Consider the following 20,054-nt stretch of genomic DNA (forward strand, 5'->3'; position numbering starts at 1 on the left):
CTCAGTGGGAATCTACCCGATACTGCCGTTAAACGGGGCTTTTGGTCGCACCCGATTTAGTGGTCGTATTTTGACTAGGTTGAAACTAAAATTTTTCCAAGGGATTAATGAGGGTGTTTTTAATTTGTTTCAACCCTAACAAAGTCATTTAAAAAGTCTCCAAATTAATTAATCAGTCAAAAAGTTAACGGACAGTTAAATAAAACGAGGCTTATTAACGGAAAAAGGGGGTTAAAAATGACGGAATAAATTTCGGGTTGTCACAGAAACCATTTCCTTAATTCCTCTGTGAAACATTTGAAGAGAATAAGATAGTAAACGACCTTGTGTATCTGGTCTTTAAATAAGCAAAGCTTTCTTGACATCTCAACACCTTTTTTTACCTGACCATAATGGCACAACATATACAAAAGCAAAGAAAAGAAATAAAAATATCACCTGCTTAATGAATGATATTAGCTCTGAATATTATATAACAATTACCTTATTAACAAATGTTCCTTGAAATAGTCTTTTGTCTTCTTTTAACTACCATTAAGAATCAAAAGTAGTAGATTAGCACCTTTCATGAAATTGAAAAAAAAAACTAAATGAAAAGTAGTAGATATTAGTCGAGAGAGATTGATATGTGGATGTTGTTAATCGGGTCCAACATCGCCTGAAACAGATTTAAAAATAAAAAATAACATTTAGTCGTGAATCAAAAATTCCATACTTTAAAAGAGGCTACATGGTTGGAAAACTTCATCGATGATCTTGGTATCATTCTTAGCATTTGAGATCCCATGGAAATCTTTTGTGATAAATAGGGTGTAGTTGTGTTGACTAAAGAGCCTAAAGATCATGGGTAGTCAATATATATACTCAGGAAGTACTACATTTATAAGATAGATGAGAATCAAGACATCTTCATAAAAATATTATCATCAAAAGAGAATTTTGTTGACCCGTTCATAAAGCCATTATCGAGGACCAACCATGACAGTCATACTAGGTCAATAGGCATGAGACTTCTGAGTGATATGGTTTAGTTTATGGTTTGATTATTTTTCAACATATAACATTATGATATTCAACCAATTTGGTGCTTATTTTATGGTGCATTAATAAATAGATAGTGACACTGCCATTTTTGTTCATTTATTTCTATGTTTCACTTTTGCATGTTTAGAACCTACTTTCGTAAGGGTAGTGTATTCAAACCTTCAAATTCGGTCATACTCATGGAAGTAAGTAGTGATATAAAATTTTCATGAGCATTAGTGGATTGTCTAGATATTAGACATAACATAGAGATTGTGTTATCATTTATGAGTATTGAATAGAGATTTAAGTATTGGAACAACCCGCACTCAGAAATTACTTCATCAATGAAGTCACGAGTATTTCTAAGATGATAATATCTTTATTCTTCAAACTGAGATGCATATGGGATTTTGCTTTACAAATATGTTATGCATTGGTCTACTCCGATGTTATTCGTAACTGGTAGTAATAAAGGATATGTTAATGTATGATATGGTGGGTATACAAAAACTATGTAGTCAAAGTTTATTTGTTTCTCCTGCCTTAATAAGAGAAGCGATATTTATGGTCCTCTTGATGATTGGTGTTAAAATCTGAAATTTTAGGCTGAGCCCTAACTAAAATTTATTTGCTCACTTTAGTAGTCTAATGTAGTTGTCACAAATCTTTATCGGGAAACATAATCTTGAAAACTAAGATTGATATATAGAACAAAGGAATAACCAATCATTTATCTAATGGTTGAATCAAGATTAGATCAGAGTTTGGCAGTTGCATTAGATGACATACTCTATGTTGATTATTAGAGAAGTATTGGACCTCATATAGTTGATGGCTTTTCCAAGTGAGATATTGTTGGATTGATTGTCAAAGGTAATTAACTATTGATGACATTTCTAATAATAATTGGGCTCTTTTGGGTTGTCTTCATAACTCGTTTGAGTAGTAAGGAATTGAGAGAAAGTAAGTTTGTTAACTTATTACGAATTAATAAATTAATTAGAAATTAGTTTTGAAATAATTAAACATTTTTTAATTAATTAAATGGGTTGAAATTAATTGAGTTATTAGTAATTAGTTGGAATATTCTAGAACTCTCCAAAATAAGGGTATGGAAGAAAATCCCTAAGGATTAAGGATATTAAAAGTTTTGAATATGGATAGAGATTATCCTTAGGAATTTGAATACTTAAGGATTAAGTTAGAGACTATAAATAGGATGTTAGGGATCAAACCCTGACTCTTTTACCCTTTCAGGAATTCATCCAAGCCTTCCCTCTTTCTCCCTTTTACGAAAATAATAACCATTCCTAGGGTTATTTTGATTTTCAAAATTACCCTCTCTCTTAGAGTTTCTCTTTTTTTTTTTCGATTTAGTCTATATGATTACCATATTTTATAAAATCTATTAGTACACTTATGTTTGTCATACCCTTGACCCTCTCCATCAGAGTATAAATAACAATACGAACCTATTCCTTGGATATCAATCTTTAAAGAGTTTTAGTACTTTGTTTATCCGGGTTTATTACCTAGATAGATGGTGTAACTTCTTCTTTTTCAAAATTAGATCAAATTATTGATTGTCATCTTGTATGTTCACCAATAATGTTATATGGTTTTACCTTCTATAATCGTATAGTCGTTGAATCTTTGTTTTAAATAAACAAAAGAACATTAAAAAAAATATACTTTGTGATTGGTTTATGTTTTAAAATGTTTTCAAAAAATCAAAGATTTTACAACCCCTACCCCTTCTATAATCATATTAATTATTTTGTACATAACAAGAGATGTATTAAAGGTTTGGATGCATGTATATCCTCTAGTGGTTTATTTTTCATAGGAAAGATTCTTATTAATCAATCTACGTGTTGTTGAGTGCATATGCTTATTTCCATATTATAAATATATTGTATTTTTTCATGATATACACTTTCAACATCAATAATCTAAAGGAAACTAAATTACGTAATTGTATTGATGTATCATGGTGAATAACGAGATATGTTATTTATCAGGTTGGGAAGCTAGATATGTTTAAGTTTCATTTTTGGATCCTTATAGCTTTCTAGAGATTCAAACTAGATTATGCACTCATTATTCACTTATGTCATGTATTTTTTTCACCTCATCTCTAATTTAAATAAAGTGATTTTGTGCAAGGTATATTTCTTTTAGTAGTGATTTTGTTAGCATGTTCATGTTATGGTTTATACAAGACTACTTGTAACACCCCAAAATTCAGGCCCGGAAATTTCATTTTTAAATTAATAATTTCTAAAACATTTTACCATAACACTGTTAATAAAGCAACACATTACAAAATCATAATGTTGTGTCCCAAACCATGACATCAAAAATAAAGAAAATTAGAGTACAATCCCAGAAAGTCCGATGCGGAATCATGTGTGTGTGTGTGATACGATGCTACGCCGCCGACTCCTTCCCCTTAGACGAAGAGGTACCTGAAACCAAAACCGAAACCGTAAGCACAAAGCTTAGTGAGTTCCCCCATCATACCACATACCATACAATATCCTCAGTATCTTTCAACCGGTAACTTCCATCGGTATCTTTCAACCGGTAACCGTCGTTGGTATCATTCAACCGCTAATCATCATCGGTTTCTTTCAACCGGTAATCATCATAGGTATATTTCAACCGGTAACTGTCATCGGTATCTTTCAACCGGTAACTGGGTACTATTCCACCCCTACCACTAGCATACCATAACAAGATATAAACATACAGTCAGGCATATCTGGGTACTGACCTACCCTTCAGTCCTAAGGACCGCTGTCAAGGAAACTAATCCCTATTAAACACATAGCATATCACTCAGATAAAACTCATGACCAAAGCACATATCAAGACCAAGATAATTATCACAAAGACAATCATCTTCTAAATACTCCTCTTTGGTGGGTCGGCATTGTGGCCTTAGACCCACCCCTACTGGAAGGTAACTCACCTCGTATGCATAGCTGCTGATAATCTGTGCGAGAAACCTCTGTCTGCTGCTACTCCGGATATCCTCCGGCTACAATCCCCACAGAACACTCAGTCAGAAACTGATATCTACTCTTAGGGTAAAATGACTATTTTACCCCCAACCAAGTCCAAGTCAAAGTCCACTTCTAGTTGACCCGAATCGCCGAGTTGGGTCGTCAACTCGTCGAGTCCCTTTCCTTTACTCGTCCTTATCTATGACTCGACGAGTTCCCCTCCTTTACGAACATCAATGAACCTTTATCCGACTCGCCGAGTCGTTTGAACACTCGTCGAGTTCACGTTCATCTGATGAACAAGTCCTGACCTTGACTCACCGAGTTGTATGGACAACTTGTCGAGTTCATCTTCAAACATAAGAAGATTGCCTTGGACTCGCCGAGTCTGTTCTAGCACTCGTCGAGTCCCATGAACTCTAGGTCTAAAACTAAGTTCAATGTATTGGGTCACCCTTTCTGTCCTGTTACAACCCTTCTAGCACCCAACTGAGTCCTTTGGCCCTCAACTGATATGGGACTCAAAGCCTTGGACTCGTTGAGTCCCAAGAACGGACTCGCCGAGTCGATAACGTCCACACCCTAAATCCTCGATTTCTGATGTACAAAACTTTTCCAAATGATAGATCTAAGCCCCTAAGCACGATCTAGCACGTAAAGTTACGAACCTTACGTGCATGCATGGGACTTTTGAGCCAAAAAGGCTCTAAAATGGCTCTTTTGTTTCATGGGGCCTTCCTTGAGTGCAAAAGCAACCCAAATATGCCTTGTGACTCTCCCTAAGTGCTAGATCCGATGTCTTGACCCCCAACCATGTTTGCAATCATGGTTGGCTACCTCATATGGCTTAAAAAGCCTAAATCCTTCCCAAAAAGGGATTTAACAAACAAGCAAGCAAGGTACAGACTTTATACCTTTCAAAGACTGCAAATGATGAACCAAACTCGAATCCTTAAGTATCCTCTTGATCCTTCTACGCTCTTCCTTCTTCCTTGAGGTCAAAAACCACTAAGATAACTCAAAAGCCTTAGATTTTGCACCATAACACTTAGGGTTTGCTATGGATGGCTTCTGGGAGCATAAAGGGGCGATAGAGGCTGTATAAGGTTGTTTAAATAGGGTGCAAACCCTCAGATTAGGGTTTTGTCCAGTCAGAGCCTACTCGTCGAGTCCGGGACCCGACTCGACGAGTCCATCACTTAAATCCCGCGTCTCATCTCTCTTCTACTCGGCGAGTTAGGACTTCAACTCGCCAAGTCCCAGGCCAAAAATGCAAAATTACTTAAATAAAATACATACCAGGAATCAGGTGCTAAAAATCTCCCCCACTTATTTTAGACTTCGTCCTCGAAGTCTGCCACTCGTTCCTGGAAAAGCTCTGGGTAATGCTTCATCATCTCATCTACCGACTCCCAAGTCCATTCCGAGCCCTTCCGGTGCTGCCATTGCACCTTTACCAACTCGACCCTCTTGTTCCTCAGATCCTTCGACTTCTGGTCGAGAATCGCTACAGGTCGTTCGACGTAATTCAGGCTATCATCGACTTGAATATCCTCTAATGGTACCACTGTCGAATCGTCCACCAAACATTTCCGTAACTGGGAGACATGAAAAGTGCTATGAATTTGACTGAGTTCGGCTGGCAGATCCAACCTATATGCCATCTTGCCCACCCGGGTTAAGACCCTGAACAGTCCAATGTACCTAGGGCCCAACTTGCCCTGTTTCCTGAATCGGATGATGCCCTTCCACGATGACACCTTCAGGAGAACCATATCCCCGACCTGAAAATTCAGGTTAGATCGGCGCTTGTCGGCATAACTTTTTTGCCGACTCTGAGCAGTCTGAAGTCTGCTCCGAACTTGATGAATCCTCTATGTCGTCTTGAGCACCACTTCGGTGCTCCCCATGGCCCTCTGGCTAACCTCACCCCAACATATCGGGGTTCTGCACTTCCTCCCGTATAACATCTCGAAGGTAGGACGGTTAATAATCGCATGATAGCTATTATTATACGAGAACTCCGACAACGGAAGGTAGGTATCCCAGCTACCTCCGAAGTCTAAAACACATGCCCGCAAAATATCCTCTAATGTCTGGATGGTCCGCTCACTCTGACCATCCGTCTGCGGGTGAAATGCGGTGATAAAATGCAGACGAGTACCCATCTCGTCATGAAACATCCTCCAAAACCTGGAAGTGAACCGCACATCCCTGTCTGAAATCACCGATACTGACACCCTGTGCCGTGCCACTACCTCCCTAATACAGATGTCGGCCAACTTTTCGGCCGAAATGCTCTCCTGGATCGGAATAAAATGAGCGCTCTTGGTCAATCGATCAACAATGACCCAAATCGAATCCACCCCTCGCGTGGTCCTGGGAAGCTTTGTGATAAAATCCATCATAATGTCCTCCCATTTCCACAGTGGAATATCCAACGGCTACATCCTGCCGTGTGGCCTCTGGTGCTCGACCTTGACCTCCCTGCAGGTCAAACACCACTCCACGTACCATGCTACATCCCGCTTCATGCAGGGCCACAAAGTCCAGGCGAAGATCCCTATACATCTTCGTCGCCCCGGGATGAATGGAGAATTGATATTTGTGCGCCTCCTCTATCAGAACCTGGCGCACACCCCCGTGGTACGGCACCCACACCTTACGGTGTAGTGTCAATAATCATCGGTTGTCATAGTCGAAGGAGGAAACCTATCCCACAATTCGCTTGCTCTTCCGATGTTCCTCCTTCAAGGCCTCCTGTTGGGCCTCCCGAATCTGCTCCAAAAGCGGAGTCACCACTGTCATCCTCAGACAAATATCCCTGATCGGCACCACCTTGTGGATAAGCACGTCGGCCACCACATTGGCCTTTCCTGGGTGGTAGAGGATCTCACAGTCATAATCCTTTACCACATCAAGCCACCGATGTTGCCTCATATTCAAATTTGGCTGATCCATGAGATACCTCAGGCTCTTGTGGTCTGTTTAAATCATCCAACGAACCCCATAGAGGTAATGACGCCAAATCTTGAGGGCGAACACAACAGCCCCCAGCTCCAAATCATGCATCGGGTAGTTCGCCTCGTGAGGCTTCGGCTGCCTCGAAGCATAAGAAATGACATGCCCTCTCTGCATCAATATTGTGCCCAAACCCGAGATGGACGTGTCACAGTACACGACGAAATCCTCCATGCCCTCTGGCAGGGCTAAGATTGACGCCTCGCAGAATCTCTGCCTCAATGTCTCGAATGCAGCCTACTGCTCAATCCCCCAACAAAAGACCACGGCCTTCCTCGTTAGCCTGGTCAGGGGTACGGCTATCTTGGAGAAATCCTGGATGAATCTCTGATAGTAGCCGTCTAATCCTAGGAAACTCCAAATTTCAGATGGAGACCTCGAAACCTCCTATCTCATCAAAGCCTCCACTTTGGCCGGATCCACCGAAATGCCGTTCTGGTTGACAAGGTGCCCAAGAAACTGCACCTCGCGCAACCAGAACTCACACTTGGAGAACTTAGCATACAATTTCTCCCTTCTCAAAGTCTCCAGAACCTCTCGCAGATGCTCCTCGTGCTCCTCCTGCGTCTTGGAATAGACCAAGATGTCATCGATGAAAACTATCACAGACCGATCGAGCATCGGCCTGCACACACGGTTCATGAGATCCATGAACGCGGCAGGAGCGTTGGTGAGCCCGAAAGGCATCACCACAAACTCATAGTTGTTAGATAAGGTGTCTAAGTCCATAACTATTTCTGGTATGTACTTAACCCGACCCGGCATGGTCCATTTGGGTTGCATGGCATCATGCATTTGGATAAACAAAATGAGAGAAATAACACTTGTGGTTTATTAATATATTATAAGTTCTAATATATTACTAGTATTATTTAATTAGTATTGGTCAAGAATTAATTTGGAATTAATTAAGTGATCAAAAAATGACTAATTAAATATATGGGTTGATTATGTAAATCATCCATAACTTGTATAGTGGGCTAAAAGGCTCCATGGATTATCAAGTTGGGTTAAACCCATAGGACGCTCCATGGATGCTCCATGGGAGTTACAAACCCATGGGTCATGGAAATGAAGATTCATGACACATTAGGGTTCACATGGTGTAACCCTAGATGTGTCACACTATATAAGGAACATGCTATCTACCAAAATCGGCTACACTAAGGAAATAAGAGGCCTAGGCCGATTTTACAAGTGTGTGCATTCTCTCAAAAGTCATTCCAAAGGCATTTGGTGTTGTGTGAAGCATTTGAGGCATCACACTTGGGGTGCTAGGCACAAGGTTTTCAAGGAATCAAATCAACTACAAGGTATGTAATTCTAGCCATCCTTTTTGGATAAAGTTCCCCATGTATGCTAGATAGGATTATGAACATTGGAAATCATATTTTGCATGTATTTTAGACAAACATAGATCCAAGGTTTTCTAGGGTTCGATGTACATTTAGGGGTGTTAGAATGCTCAAAACCCTTCAGTGGTATCAGAGCCTAGGCTTGTTTGTGAATACTTGATACAAAATAGTGTTGAAAATCGTTTTTTTTTGCTGTCTGCACAGGGGACTCGACGAGTCCAAGTGAAAATGCAACCAACTCGGCGAGTCAGTTCGTGCACTCGATTTGTGCACAGGGGACTCGATTTGTGCTGTTGGAAATGGACTAGAAACATTACCCTAAACTGTTTTGGTGTTATAAAACTTGTTTTAGATGGTGTAATGGTTGTTCTAATCCATTTATAATGGCTAATATCATTTTTTTCATGATTATATGTATTCATATGTTCTTGAAATTTTGATATGAATGTTCATGTTGTTATGAGTTCTTGATAGATCATAAGAGTTACTTGTTTATATGATTAATTCATGATCTTTATGTATTTTAATGGAGTCCATAACTTGTCCTCAAGTTATGGATAACCAAAAGTCTCTTTGTGTTAAAAGCCATTCAAAGAACACATAAGTTATAAAATGAAGAGTCGTCATTTTAATGACTCATAAGTTATGAATGTGAAAGGTTTTGTAAAGTTACAAAACTTGCCCTCAAGTTTTGGAACATGTAAAGTCACTTAATAAACTTCAGTTCCAACCCTTAAATTTTAAAAGTTAAAATTCAACCCTTATATTTTATAATATTATAAGGTAATAATATATATATATATATATATATATATATATATATATATATATATATATATATATATATATATATATATAAGATCAAGTCGTCTTACCGTTAGTACACCTCATTCACGAAGCCGGTCTATAAGGAGGGTATAAGGTTGTTGCCTATAAAATGACAACTTAGTGGGTGTCCACTCTCACCCACCGCTTCCTTGATCGGTGGAGGGTCGTTAGCCGAACGGGTAGGACAAGGACGTATAAACTTTCATTAAAAGTATAATGAATATTATAAAGTAACTAAATATTTTAATAAATTCTCAATCTTAGTTACTTTAGAAAAAGTGTGAATAAGGTGCTAATCCATGAAATTACACTTTACACTTTGTTTAAGCCATTGGTGGAGCGTGTGTGGTTAACCGACACACTAACTTGGACTTAACAAGGTAGGTAAAGGGTGACTTAAGGTTTATGATAGTATCGGTGGAGCGTGTGTGGTTAACCGGCACATCGATTGAGTGATGAACTTTAAGGGTACCAAGTGATTTGCATGGTTACTTCACACCTCGTTTTGTGATCCTCGATATCACAGTCACCAAACTTGGAGGGCACACTCGAGATTGAAACATGCCTTTGAAAAGTTCATTGAATCTCAAAAGAATCTAGGAATTTCTAAGAACCAATTAAAAACCTAATATTTATATTTTGTTTTTTCGTGGTGGAAATTGGAAGAAGTCACACTCAGCAAACTTCAGGGACTTCTCAAGACCATAGAAACAGGTCTTAAAGGTAAGTCGGTTGTTAACACTCATACTCCTACTCCAAACTCCGCCCCTATCTTGGCAATTGGGAAAGATAGAGGGAAGAAGAGGAAGAGGTCTTCGAAGGGTACCAAGGCTAGGACCCTTGATGGCTATTCTTCAAGTGGAACCAAGAAAGGTTCTGTCACTCCTTCTTCTGACCCAAAAGAAGCTGAGTGCTTCTATTGCCATGAAAAGTCACAATGAAAGCGGAACTGCCCAAAGTACCAGCAAGATGTGAAGGATGGGAAAGTTAAACCCAACCATGCAGGTATTTATACTATCTTATCTAATAACTCACCATATTCTAACTCTTGGGTCCTTGATACCGGTTGCGGTATTCATATATGTTCTGATCTGCAGGGACTAAGAAGAAGTGAGAATGTGGAGCATGGAAGAATAAACTTAATCATGGGGAATAGGAAAGCTTTACCTGTCACCAAGATTGGAGTTTATACTTTATCGCTAAGTAGTGGATTTAGTTTAGATTTGAATAAATGTTGTGACTCGCCAGAAATGGCATGAAATATTATTTCCTTTCATGCATTGTATAAACAAGGTTTTACCTTTTCATTTAATAATGAAGTTGGTTCGATTAATGCTTTCTTTAATAATGTCCTTTATTTTAAAGCATTACCTTCTGATGGTGTGTATGAAACTGTATATGTTGTAGATAACTTAGGAAATAATGTATTGTGTATTGATTCTGTTAATGATAATAACTTCGATAAAGTATCATTATGACATTGTCGTCTTGGACATATAAGCAAGAAACGCATAGGCCAACTCCAAAAGGATGGAGTCTTGGAATCATTTGACCTAAAGTCATATGATAGTTGCGAATCATGCTTACTTGGAAAAATGACAAAGTCACCCTTCACAGGTTCTTGTGAAAGGGGTGAAGGTTTGTTGGATCTTGTACACACTGATGTGTGTGGACCCTTCAAACATGCCACAAGGGATGCTAATCGTTATTATTTGACTTTCACTGATGATTACAGTAGATATGGATATGTCTACCTAATCAAGCATAAGTCAGAGACTTTTGAAAGGCTTAAAAATTTTAAACAGGAAGTCGAGAATCAATTGGGCAGGAACATTAAGATGCTTCGATCCAATCGAGGTGGTGAGTATCTTAGTTCAGAGTTCCTTGAATATCTTAGGGAATGTAGGATTGTCTCACAATTGACACCTCCTAGGACACCAGAGTTGAATGGTGTGGCTGAGAGGCGTAATCAAACCTTGTTGGATATGGTTCGTTCCATGATGAGTCGAGCATCGCTACCAATCTCATTTTGGGGGGTATGCCTTAGAGATTGCCGCCCATATCCTTAATCTAGTCCCTACAAAGAAAGTTGCCAAAACTCCTCATGAGATGTGGACTAGTAAAGTACCAAAACTAGATCACATCAAGATTTGGGGTTGCGAGGCTTTCGTGAGACACATGACTCATGATAAGCTCGAACCTCGAAGTAAGAGGTGTATTTTCATCAGCTACCCACAGAAATCCTTTGGTTACCTCTTCTACAGACCTAGTGAAAATGTGGTCTTTATAGCTAGAATGGCTGTCTTTCGAGAAAGAGAGTTCATAAGCCCAAGAAACAGTGGGAGGCAAGTTGACCTTGAAGAAATTAAAAAGTCAAGTGGTGAGGGAACTTCAATCCCTAACACTCAACTTGAGGAAGAAACTCCTGTTGAGCCAATTGACAAGTCTGTACCTCTGAGGCATTCCACGAGAGTTAGGAATGCACCTGAGCATTACTATGGATTCCATATTACTGCGGAAGGTGAAACACTTATCAGTGATGAGACACTGATAGGTCTGGATGAACCTAACAGTTACCCGGAAGCCATGGCAGGCCCTGAGTCAGCCAAATGGAAAGAGGCAATGGACAGCAAGATACAGTCCATGTATGACAATCAAGTTTGGAACTTGGTTGACAATGTACCAAATCATAAGACTGTAGGTTGCAAATGGATCTTTAAGAAGAAGACCAAGACGGATGGTAATGTACACACTTATAAGGCACGACTGGTTGCAAAGGATTTCTCTCAAACTCCAGGAGTTGATTATGATGAGACCTTTTCTCTAGTAGCCAAGATTAAGTCTATTAGGGTTCTGTTAGCCATCGCTGCATTTCATGATTATGAAATATGGCAAATGGATGTCAAAACCGCTTTCCTTAATGGAAAGTTGGCTGAGGATGTTTACATGAGTCAGCCAGAGGGTTTTGTCAATACAGAGTATCCTAATATAGTGTGTAAGCTTGAAAAATCCATTTATTGATTAAAGCAAGCACCTCGTAGATGGAATCTTTGCTTTGATGAGAAAGTCAAAGAGTTTGTCTTTTATAGAAGCGAAGATGAATCTTGTGTATATGTCAAGGCTAGTAGGAGTATAGTTAGCTTTTTGGTATTGTATATGGATGACATACTGCTCATAGGAAATGACATTCTAACTCTGCAGGAAGTTAAGTCCTGACTTGGGAAGTGTTTCTTTATGAAGGACCTAGGAGAAGCTGCCTATATTCTAGGGATAAGGATCTTGAGTGACCGGAGTAAAAGACTAATTGGACTTAGTTAGATTACTTACTTGGATAAGGTGCTGAAAAGGTTCAACATGCAGGACTCCAAGTAAGGAGAGTTACCCATCCAGAGTAACGCTAGATTGAGTAAGACACAAAGCCCGAGCATTGAGGCTGAGATAGCAGAAATGAGTCGAGTGCCTTATGCTTTGGCTTAAAGGATCGATCATGTATGCTATGACGTGTACTCGACCTGATGTAGCCTTTGTTTTAAGCATGGTTAGCAGGTATCAGGGGAACCCTGGCAAGGCACACTGGACTACGGTAAAGAATATCCTCAAGTACCTACGGAGGACTATGGACTGGGTCCTTACCCTCGGTGGGAGTGATGACTTGAGAGTTGTAGTGTATAGTGATGCTAGCTTTCAGACTGATAGGGATAATTTCCGCTCTCAGTCAGGCTAGGTCTTTACCTTAAACGAAGGAGCAATTTCTTGGAAGAGTTCCAAGCAAGAAACAATGGCTGATTCAACTTGCGAATCAGAGTATATAGCAGCAAGCGAGGCAGAAAAGGAGGCGATATGGCTGAAGAAATTCATTGGAGACCTTGGAGTTGTGCCAGCTATAAAGGAGCCAATGGAAATTTTCTGTGATAGTGAAAGTGCAGTTGCCTTAGCCAGGGAACCAAGGGATCATGGGAGATCCAGACACATTGACAGACAATATCATTTCATCAGACATCGAATAGAAGAAGGACTCCTCATGGCAAAGAGGGTATCATCGGATGAGAATCCAACAGATCCCTTCACGAAGGGACTGACTCGGGTTAAGCATCTCCAACATGTTCGGATCATAGGGCTGAAGGATGATATTAGTTTTAGTAGTTAGATAATCTTGAAATTCGTAAAGTCTACTTGACATTTGATGATGAATAAAAGTTGTGTTTATTTGTGAGTAAAGTGTTCCTATCTCTTGTCAGTCGTTTACTATATTTATTTTGCATGTTTTGACTTCCAGAATAATTATGTTTGGTATATCATATTATTCGAATCTCCACAGTCGTTCATATGTTGGAAGTAGGTATGAATCAAGACTGTTATGAGACAGTTGCAGAGGTCTAAGTTGTTGGACATAGCTACAACACTCATGAGTGTTCATAAGTTTTGAGCATTGGACTCAACCCGCGCTCACTGGTATCACTTCATGGAATTTATCTCGAGTGATCGTGAGACGGTAACATCATATAAGTCTTTAAACCTAGAGATATGATTTGTTACCTATGAGTTGGTTATGCATTGATTGTATGAAAACGCATTGTTAACTCGATGTTATAAAACGTGCTTTTGTGTATAATTCAACAAGTAGTAAAGCAAACATATGAGTCGAAGTTTATCTATTCCTTCTTGGATTAGAAGCTGATATCTAGGCCCATCGATGATTTTGTTTTGACCTATGTATCGGGCCCGGTCATAACTAAGTTGATGTATTCAATTAAGTTCTATGTCAAACAAATCGGAAATCGAGAAACAAATTGTTGGACAATAAGTAAGACATTGTTCCATGTATTTCTCTAGCTGATATCTAGAACAGAGGATTATATGATCACTTATCTTAAATGGCGTATCATCATCTTCTTAGTTCCGAGAGACCTTGAAACAACTACGATTGCTGATCGGTTCCTGAAGTCATACTTGCAGTTATAGTTATCAGACTTATCCAAGTGGGAGACTGTTGGATAAGGTGTCTAAGTCCATAACTATTTCTGGTATGTACTTGACCTGACCCGGCATGGTCCATTTGGGTTACATTGCATCATGCATTTGGATAGACTAAATGAGAGAAATAACACTTGTGGTTTATTAATATATTATAAGTTCTAATATATTAATAGTATTATTTAATTAGTATTGATCAAGAATTAATTTGGAATTAATTAAGTGATCAAAAGATGACTAATTAAATATATGGGTTGATTATGTAAATCATCCATAACTTGTATAGTGAGCTAAAAGGCTCCATGGATTATCAAGTTGGGTTAAACCCATAGGATGCTCCATGCGAGTTACGAACCCATGGGTCATGGAAATGAAGAGTCATGACACATTAGGGTTCACATGGTGTAACCCTAGATGTGTCACACTATACAAGGAACATGCTATCTACCATAATCGGCCGATTTTACAAGTGTGTGCATTCTCTAAAAAGTCATTCCAAAGGCATTTGGTGTTGTGTGAAGCATTTGAGGCATCACACTTGGGGTGCTAGGCTCACATGGTTTTCAAGGAATCAAATCAACTACAAGGTATGTAATTCTAGCCATCCTTTTAGGATAAAGTTCCCCATGTATGCTAGATAGGATTATGAACCTTGGAAATCATATTTTGCATGCATTTTAGAAAAACATAGATCCAAGGTTTTCTAGGGTTGCATGTACACTTAGGGGTGTTAGAATGCTCAAAACCCTTCAATAGTAACCATAATGGGTCCGAAAGGCAGTCTTCTGCACGTCCTCCTCTCTAACCCTCATCTGGTGATACCCTGAACGCAAATCAATCTTGGAGAACCAAGACGCTCCCTGTAGCTGGTCAAAGAGGTCATCAATCCTCGGGAGTGGGTAACGGTTCTTCACCGTTACCTTATTCAGATCCCGATAATCTATACACGTCCGATGCGACCCGTCCTTATTCTTCACAAACAGAATTGGGGCTCCCCAGGGAGAATCACTCGGTCTAATGAATCCCTTGTCTAACAGCTCCTGTAGCTGTGTAGACAACTCTTGCATCTCAGGAGGAGCCAACCGATACCGTGCCTTGGCTATTAGAGCCGCACCAGGGACTAGGTCGATCCTGAACTCCACCTATCGCTCCGGAGGTATCCCAAGCAACTCCTCGGGGAATACGTCCACAAACTCTCGTACCACGGGCACATCGCCCACCGTCGCCCTACCCGCCTCCCGGGTATCCATAACATAGGCGACATAACCTGTGCAACCCTGCTGGAGGTAGGACCTAGCCCTCGCTGCCGAACATAAAGCTGGTCCTCATTGTGGCCTTTCTCCCTAAACCACCAGCTCTCCCCCACTAGGGTTCCTAATCCGCATTGACTGTTGTGCGCAGTCACTCAATGCCCCATTGAGGCTCAGCCAATCCATACCAATAATAACCTTGTTCCCCCGCAAAGGTATGGGAACCAAATCCACCAGGTAACGTTCCTCGAAGAGCCTCAAAACACAATCCTGGTAGACCTCTGACGCTCGTACCGACCGGTCGTCCGCAATCTCAGCCTCTAGAGGGAAATCCAACCTACCCGAAGACTCCGGAAACTTCTTGCTAAGTGCAAGAGAGACAAACGATCGAGTGGCACCCGAATCTAACAAACCCTAAACTGGGATACCGTTCACATGGAACGATCCTAAGCAAGGCACATAATATATCAAAATCATAGCGACATAACATAAAATCATAAAAATAAGAAATCATACCCATCACCACATCGGGTGCAGCACGTGCCTCCTCGGTTGTCAGCTGCAATGCTCGGCTCCGAACCACTGGAGCCTCCAACTTGGCCTTCCGGACATCCACAACCCGTGTTGTCACTGGAGTCGGCTCCCCTGCTGCTATCAATCTAGGGCAATTGGCCTTTTTATGGCCCTTCTGATTGCAATGAAAGCAAATCAAGTCTGATATCTGGATCGCAGGAGTAGGGGCAGTACAATCTCTGCCAAAATGCCCAACATTGCCACATTTATAGCAGCCTAAACCCGACCCAGTGCGACAAACTCCCTCGTGTGACCGGCTGCATTTCGCACAACGGTCCCGCCCTGACTGGCCTTTCGGCCTACCATCGGATCCCTTGGGCTTCTTCCTCGAAGCCCCCATCGTCAGCCCCTCCGCTGCCTTCCTCTTTCGGATATGCTCCAGATCAATCTCCCTCTCCCTAGCCCTAGCAATCGTTGAATCCAAGGTAGGGCAAGCTGAGAAACTGACATGCTCCCGGATGTCAAATCGTAGCATATCATGGTAGCGGGTCCTCTTCATTTCCTCATTTCCCGCATACTAGGGCACCAGCAATGCCCTCTCCCGGAAGTTGGCGGTGATCTTCGCCATAGTCTCCGTAGTCTGCCTCATGTCCAAGAACTCCCTCGCCAGCTGCTGAAGCTCGACAGCTGGTGCAAACTTCGCCCTGAATCTGGTCACAAATTCTGACTAGGTCATAGCCTCAATAGTCGAGGCTCCCAGAGAGTTGCCAACCGAATCCCACCAATCTCTGGCCCTATCTCTCAAACACCATGCAGCGAAACAGACCTTCGACCCTTCCGGGCATAAGCTCGTCAGTTGCGCAGACTCGATGTCTGCGATCCATCTCTTAGCAACAATGGGGTCTTTCACCCCCATGGAAATTCGACACACCACTCCGTCTGAAGTCCTTAAAGGACACTGTGTGTGATCCTCACTAGCTGGCCGCCATGTCACTCCTGAACGCCCTGAGGCGATCCTCCATCAGCTCAATGATCCCTTCCTTTATCGACCCGAAAATAACCGGTGTCACATCAAGGATACCTCTCGTGATCTCGTACACGATGAACTCGCGTAACCTATCATCCACATGCTCGGATCCTGCGCCCGAGCCCGGTCCTGACCCAGATCCTGAACCTCCTACTCCATGCCGCGTGACCACCATTCTGAAAATAAACATCCGAATGTCAGGGTTACATATACCTTTCGGAGGTATCGCACACTTTCCAAGTTTCCAGGTTCCATCTAAGCCCTCCTTGATTGGAGTACGGGTCCTCTGCTTTTAGTAGTATGGGTCCATACTACCTTCCACATCTACCCATACTTTCCTCAAGGATTAATTTAACTTCACCAAGTCCCTTTTTCCGATACCCTTTCCACTGACCTCATCCTAGGCTTCCCTAGGGCACTCTCCGACCTACCCTCAGCCATCAGCTGCACTAGGAGTCCCCACCATTCCCCCTAACTAACTTGTAGATACTATTACATATTCGTTCCTTAGCTAGTTGAAAATGGCCAGAACCCCCATCGCATAAAGCAAGTAGCATTCGTGCATTGGGTAACCAAATCAGGCATAACCTACAAAGGCCATCCTACTACTAACTAAACAGACCTAGCATACAGCTCATACAACAAGCATATAAGGCATCCTTCCTAGACCCTTAGCCCTAACTAGCATGCAGTTCTTAGAATCAAATATCAGGCACACAAGGCATCCTCCTAGATCCTTAGTCCTATTTTAGCATGCAGTTTTCTGAATCAAAACCATATAGCATAACATAACAAGTATGGGTATCTTGGGGAAACTTACATGAGCCCGGCTAGTCGCATGCATCACATACTTCGTCTTTCTTAAAATCCTTCCATCTAGATTTTAGAAAACCATTTCTCTGTCTAAAAATCTTTTAGGCCCTCGATTTGAGTCCAGACACCCCCGAGGGTGTGTCCGAATCCCTCAAACTAGGGTTCTGATACCAACTTGTAACACCCCAAAATTCAAGCCCAAAAATTTCATATTTAAATTAATAATTTCTAAAACATTTTACCATAACACTGTCAATAAAGAAACACATTACAAAATCATAATGTTGTGCCCCAAACCATGACATCAAAAATAAGGAAAATCAGAGTAGAATCCTAGAAAGTCCGATGCGGAATCATGTGTGTGTGTGTGTGATGCGATGCTACGCCGCCGACTCCTTCCACTTAGATGAAGAGGTACCTGAAACCAAAACTGAAACCGTAAGCACAAAGCTTAGTGAGTTCCCCCATCATACCACATACCATACAATATCCTCAGTATCTTTCAACCGATAACTTCCATCGGTATCTTTCAACCGGTAACCGTCGTCGGTATCTTTTAACCGGTAATCATCATCAGTATCTTTCAACCGGTAATCGTCATCGGTATCCTTCAACCGGTAACTATCATCGGTATCTTTCAACTGGTAACTGAGGACTATTCCACCCCCTACCACTAGCATACCATAACAAGATATAAACATATAGTCAGGCATATCCGGGTAATGACCTACCCTGCGGTCCTAAGGACCGCTGTCAGGGAAACTAATCCCTATTAAACACATAGCATATCATTCAGATTAAACTAATGACCAAAGCACATATCCAGACCAAGATAATTATCACAAAGACAATCATCTTCTAAATACTCCTCTTTGGTGGGCTGGCATTGTGGCCTTAGACCCACCCCTACTGGAAGGTAACTCACCTCGTACACGTAGCTGCTGATAATCTGTGCGGGAAACCTTTGTCTGCTGTTGCTCCGGAAATCCTCCGGCTATAATCCCCACAGAACACTCAGTCAGAAACTGATATCTACTCTTAGGGTAAAATGACTATTTTACCCCCGACCAAGTCCAAGTCAAAGTCAACTTCCAGTTGACCAGACTCGCCAAGTTGGGCCGTCAACTCGTCGAGTCCCTTTCCTTTAGTCGTCCTTATCCACGACTCGACTCGTCGAGTTTGGCAGCGACTCGATGAGTTCCCCTCCTTTACGAACATTAATGAAGCTTCATCTGACTCGCCGAGTCGTTTGAACACTCGTCGAGTTCATCTTCAAACATAAGAAGATTGCCTTGGACTCGCCGAGTCTGTTCTAGCACTCGTCGAGTCCCATGAACTCCAGGTCTAAAACTAAGTCCAATGCGTTGGGTTACTCTTTCTGTCCATCTACAACCCTTCAAGCACCTAACTGAGTCCTTTGACCCTCACAGATATGGGACTCAAAGCCTTGGACTCGTCGAGTCCCTAGAATGGACTCACCGAGTCGATAACGTCCACACCTTAAATCCTTGATTTCTGATGTACAACACTTTTCCAAATGATAGATCTAAGCCCCTAAGCTCGATCTAGAACATAAAGTTATGAACTTTACATGCATGTATGGGACTTTTGAGCCAAAAAGGCTCTATAATGGCTCTTTTGTTGCATGGGGCCTTCCTTGGGTGCAAAAGCAACCCAAATCTGCCTTGTGACTCTCTCCAAGTGCTAGATCTGAAGTCTTGACCCCCAACTATGTTTTCAATCATGGTTGGATACCTCATATGGCTTAAAAAGCCCTAAATCCTTCCCAGGAAGGGATCTAACAAACAAGCAAGCAAGGTACAGACTTTATACCTTTCAAAGATTGCAAATGAGGAACCAAACTCGAATCCTTCAGTATCCTCTTGATCCTTCTATGCTCTTCCTTCTTCCTTGAGGTCAAAAACCTCAAAAATCACTCAAAAGCCTTAGATTTTGCACCAAAACACTTAAGGTTTGCTTGGGAGGGCTTCTAGGAGCATAAAGGGGCGATGGAGGATGTATAAGGTTGTTTAAATAGGGTGCAAACCCTCAGATTAGGGTTTTGTCCAGTCAGATCCTACTCGTCGTGTCCGGGACCCGACTCGACGAGTCCATCACTTAAATCCGACGTCTCATCTCACTTCTACTCGGCGAGTTAGGCCTTCAACACGCCGAGTCCCAGACCAAAAATGCAAAATTACTTAAATCAAATACATACCTGGAATCAGGTGCTACACTA

Source organism: Lactuca sativa, chromosome 2 (assembly GCF_002870075.4).
Source record: "Lactuca sativa cultivar Salinas chromosome 2, Lsat_Salinas_v11, whole genome shotgun sequence".
Classification (NCBI taxonomy): domain Eukaryota; kingdom Viridiplantae; phylum Streptophyta; class Magnoliopsida; order Asterales; family Asteraceae; genus Lactuca; species Lactuca sativa.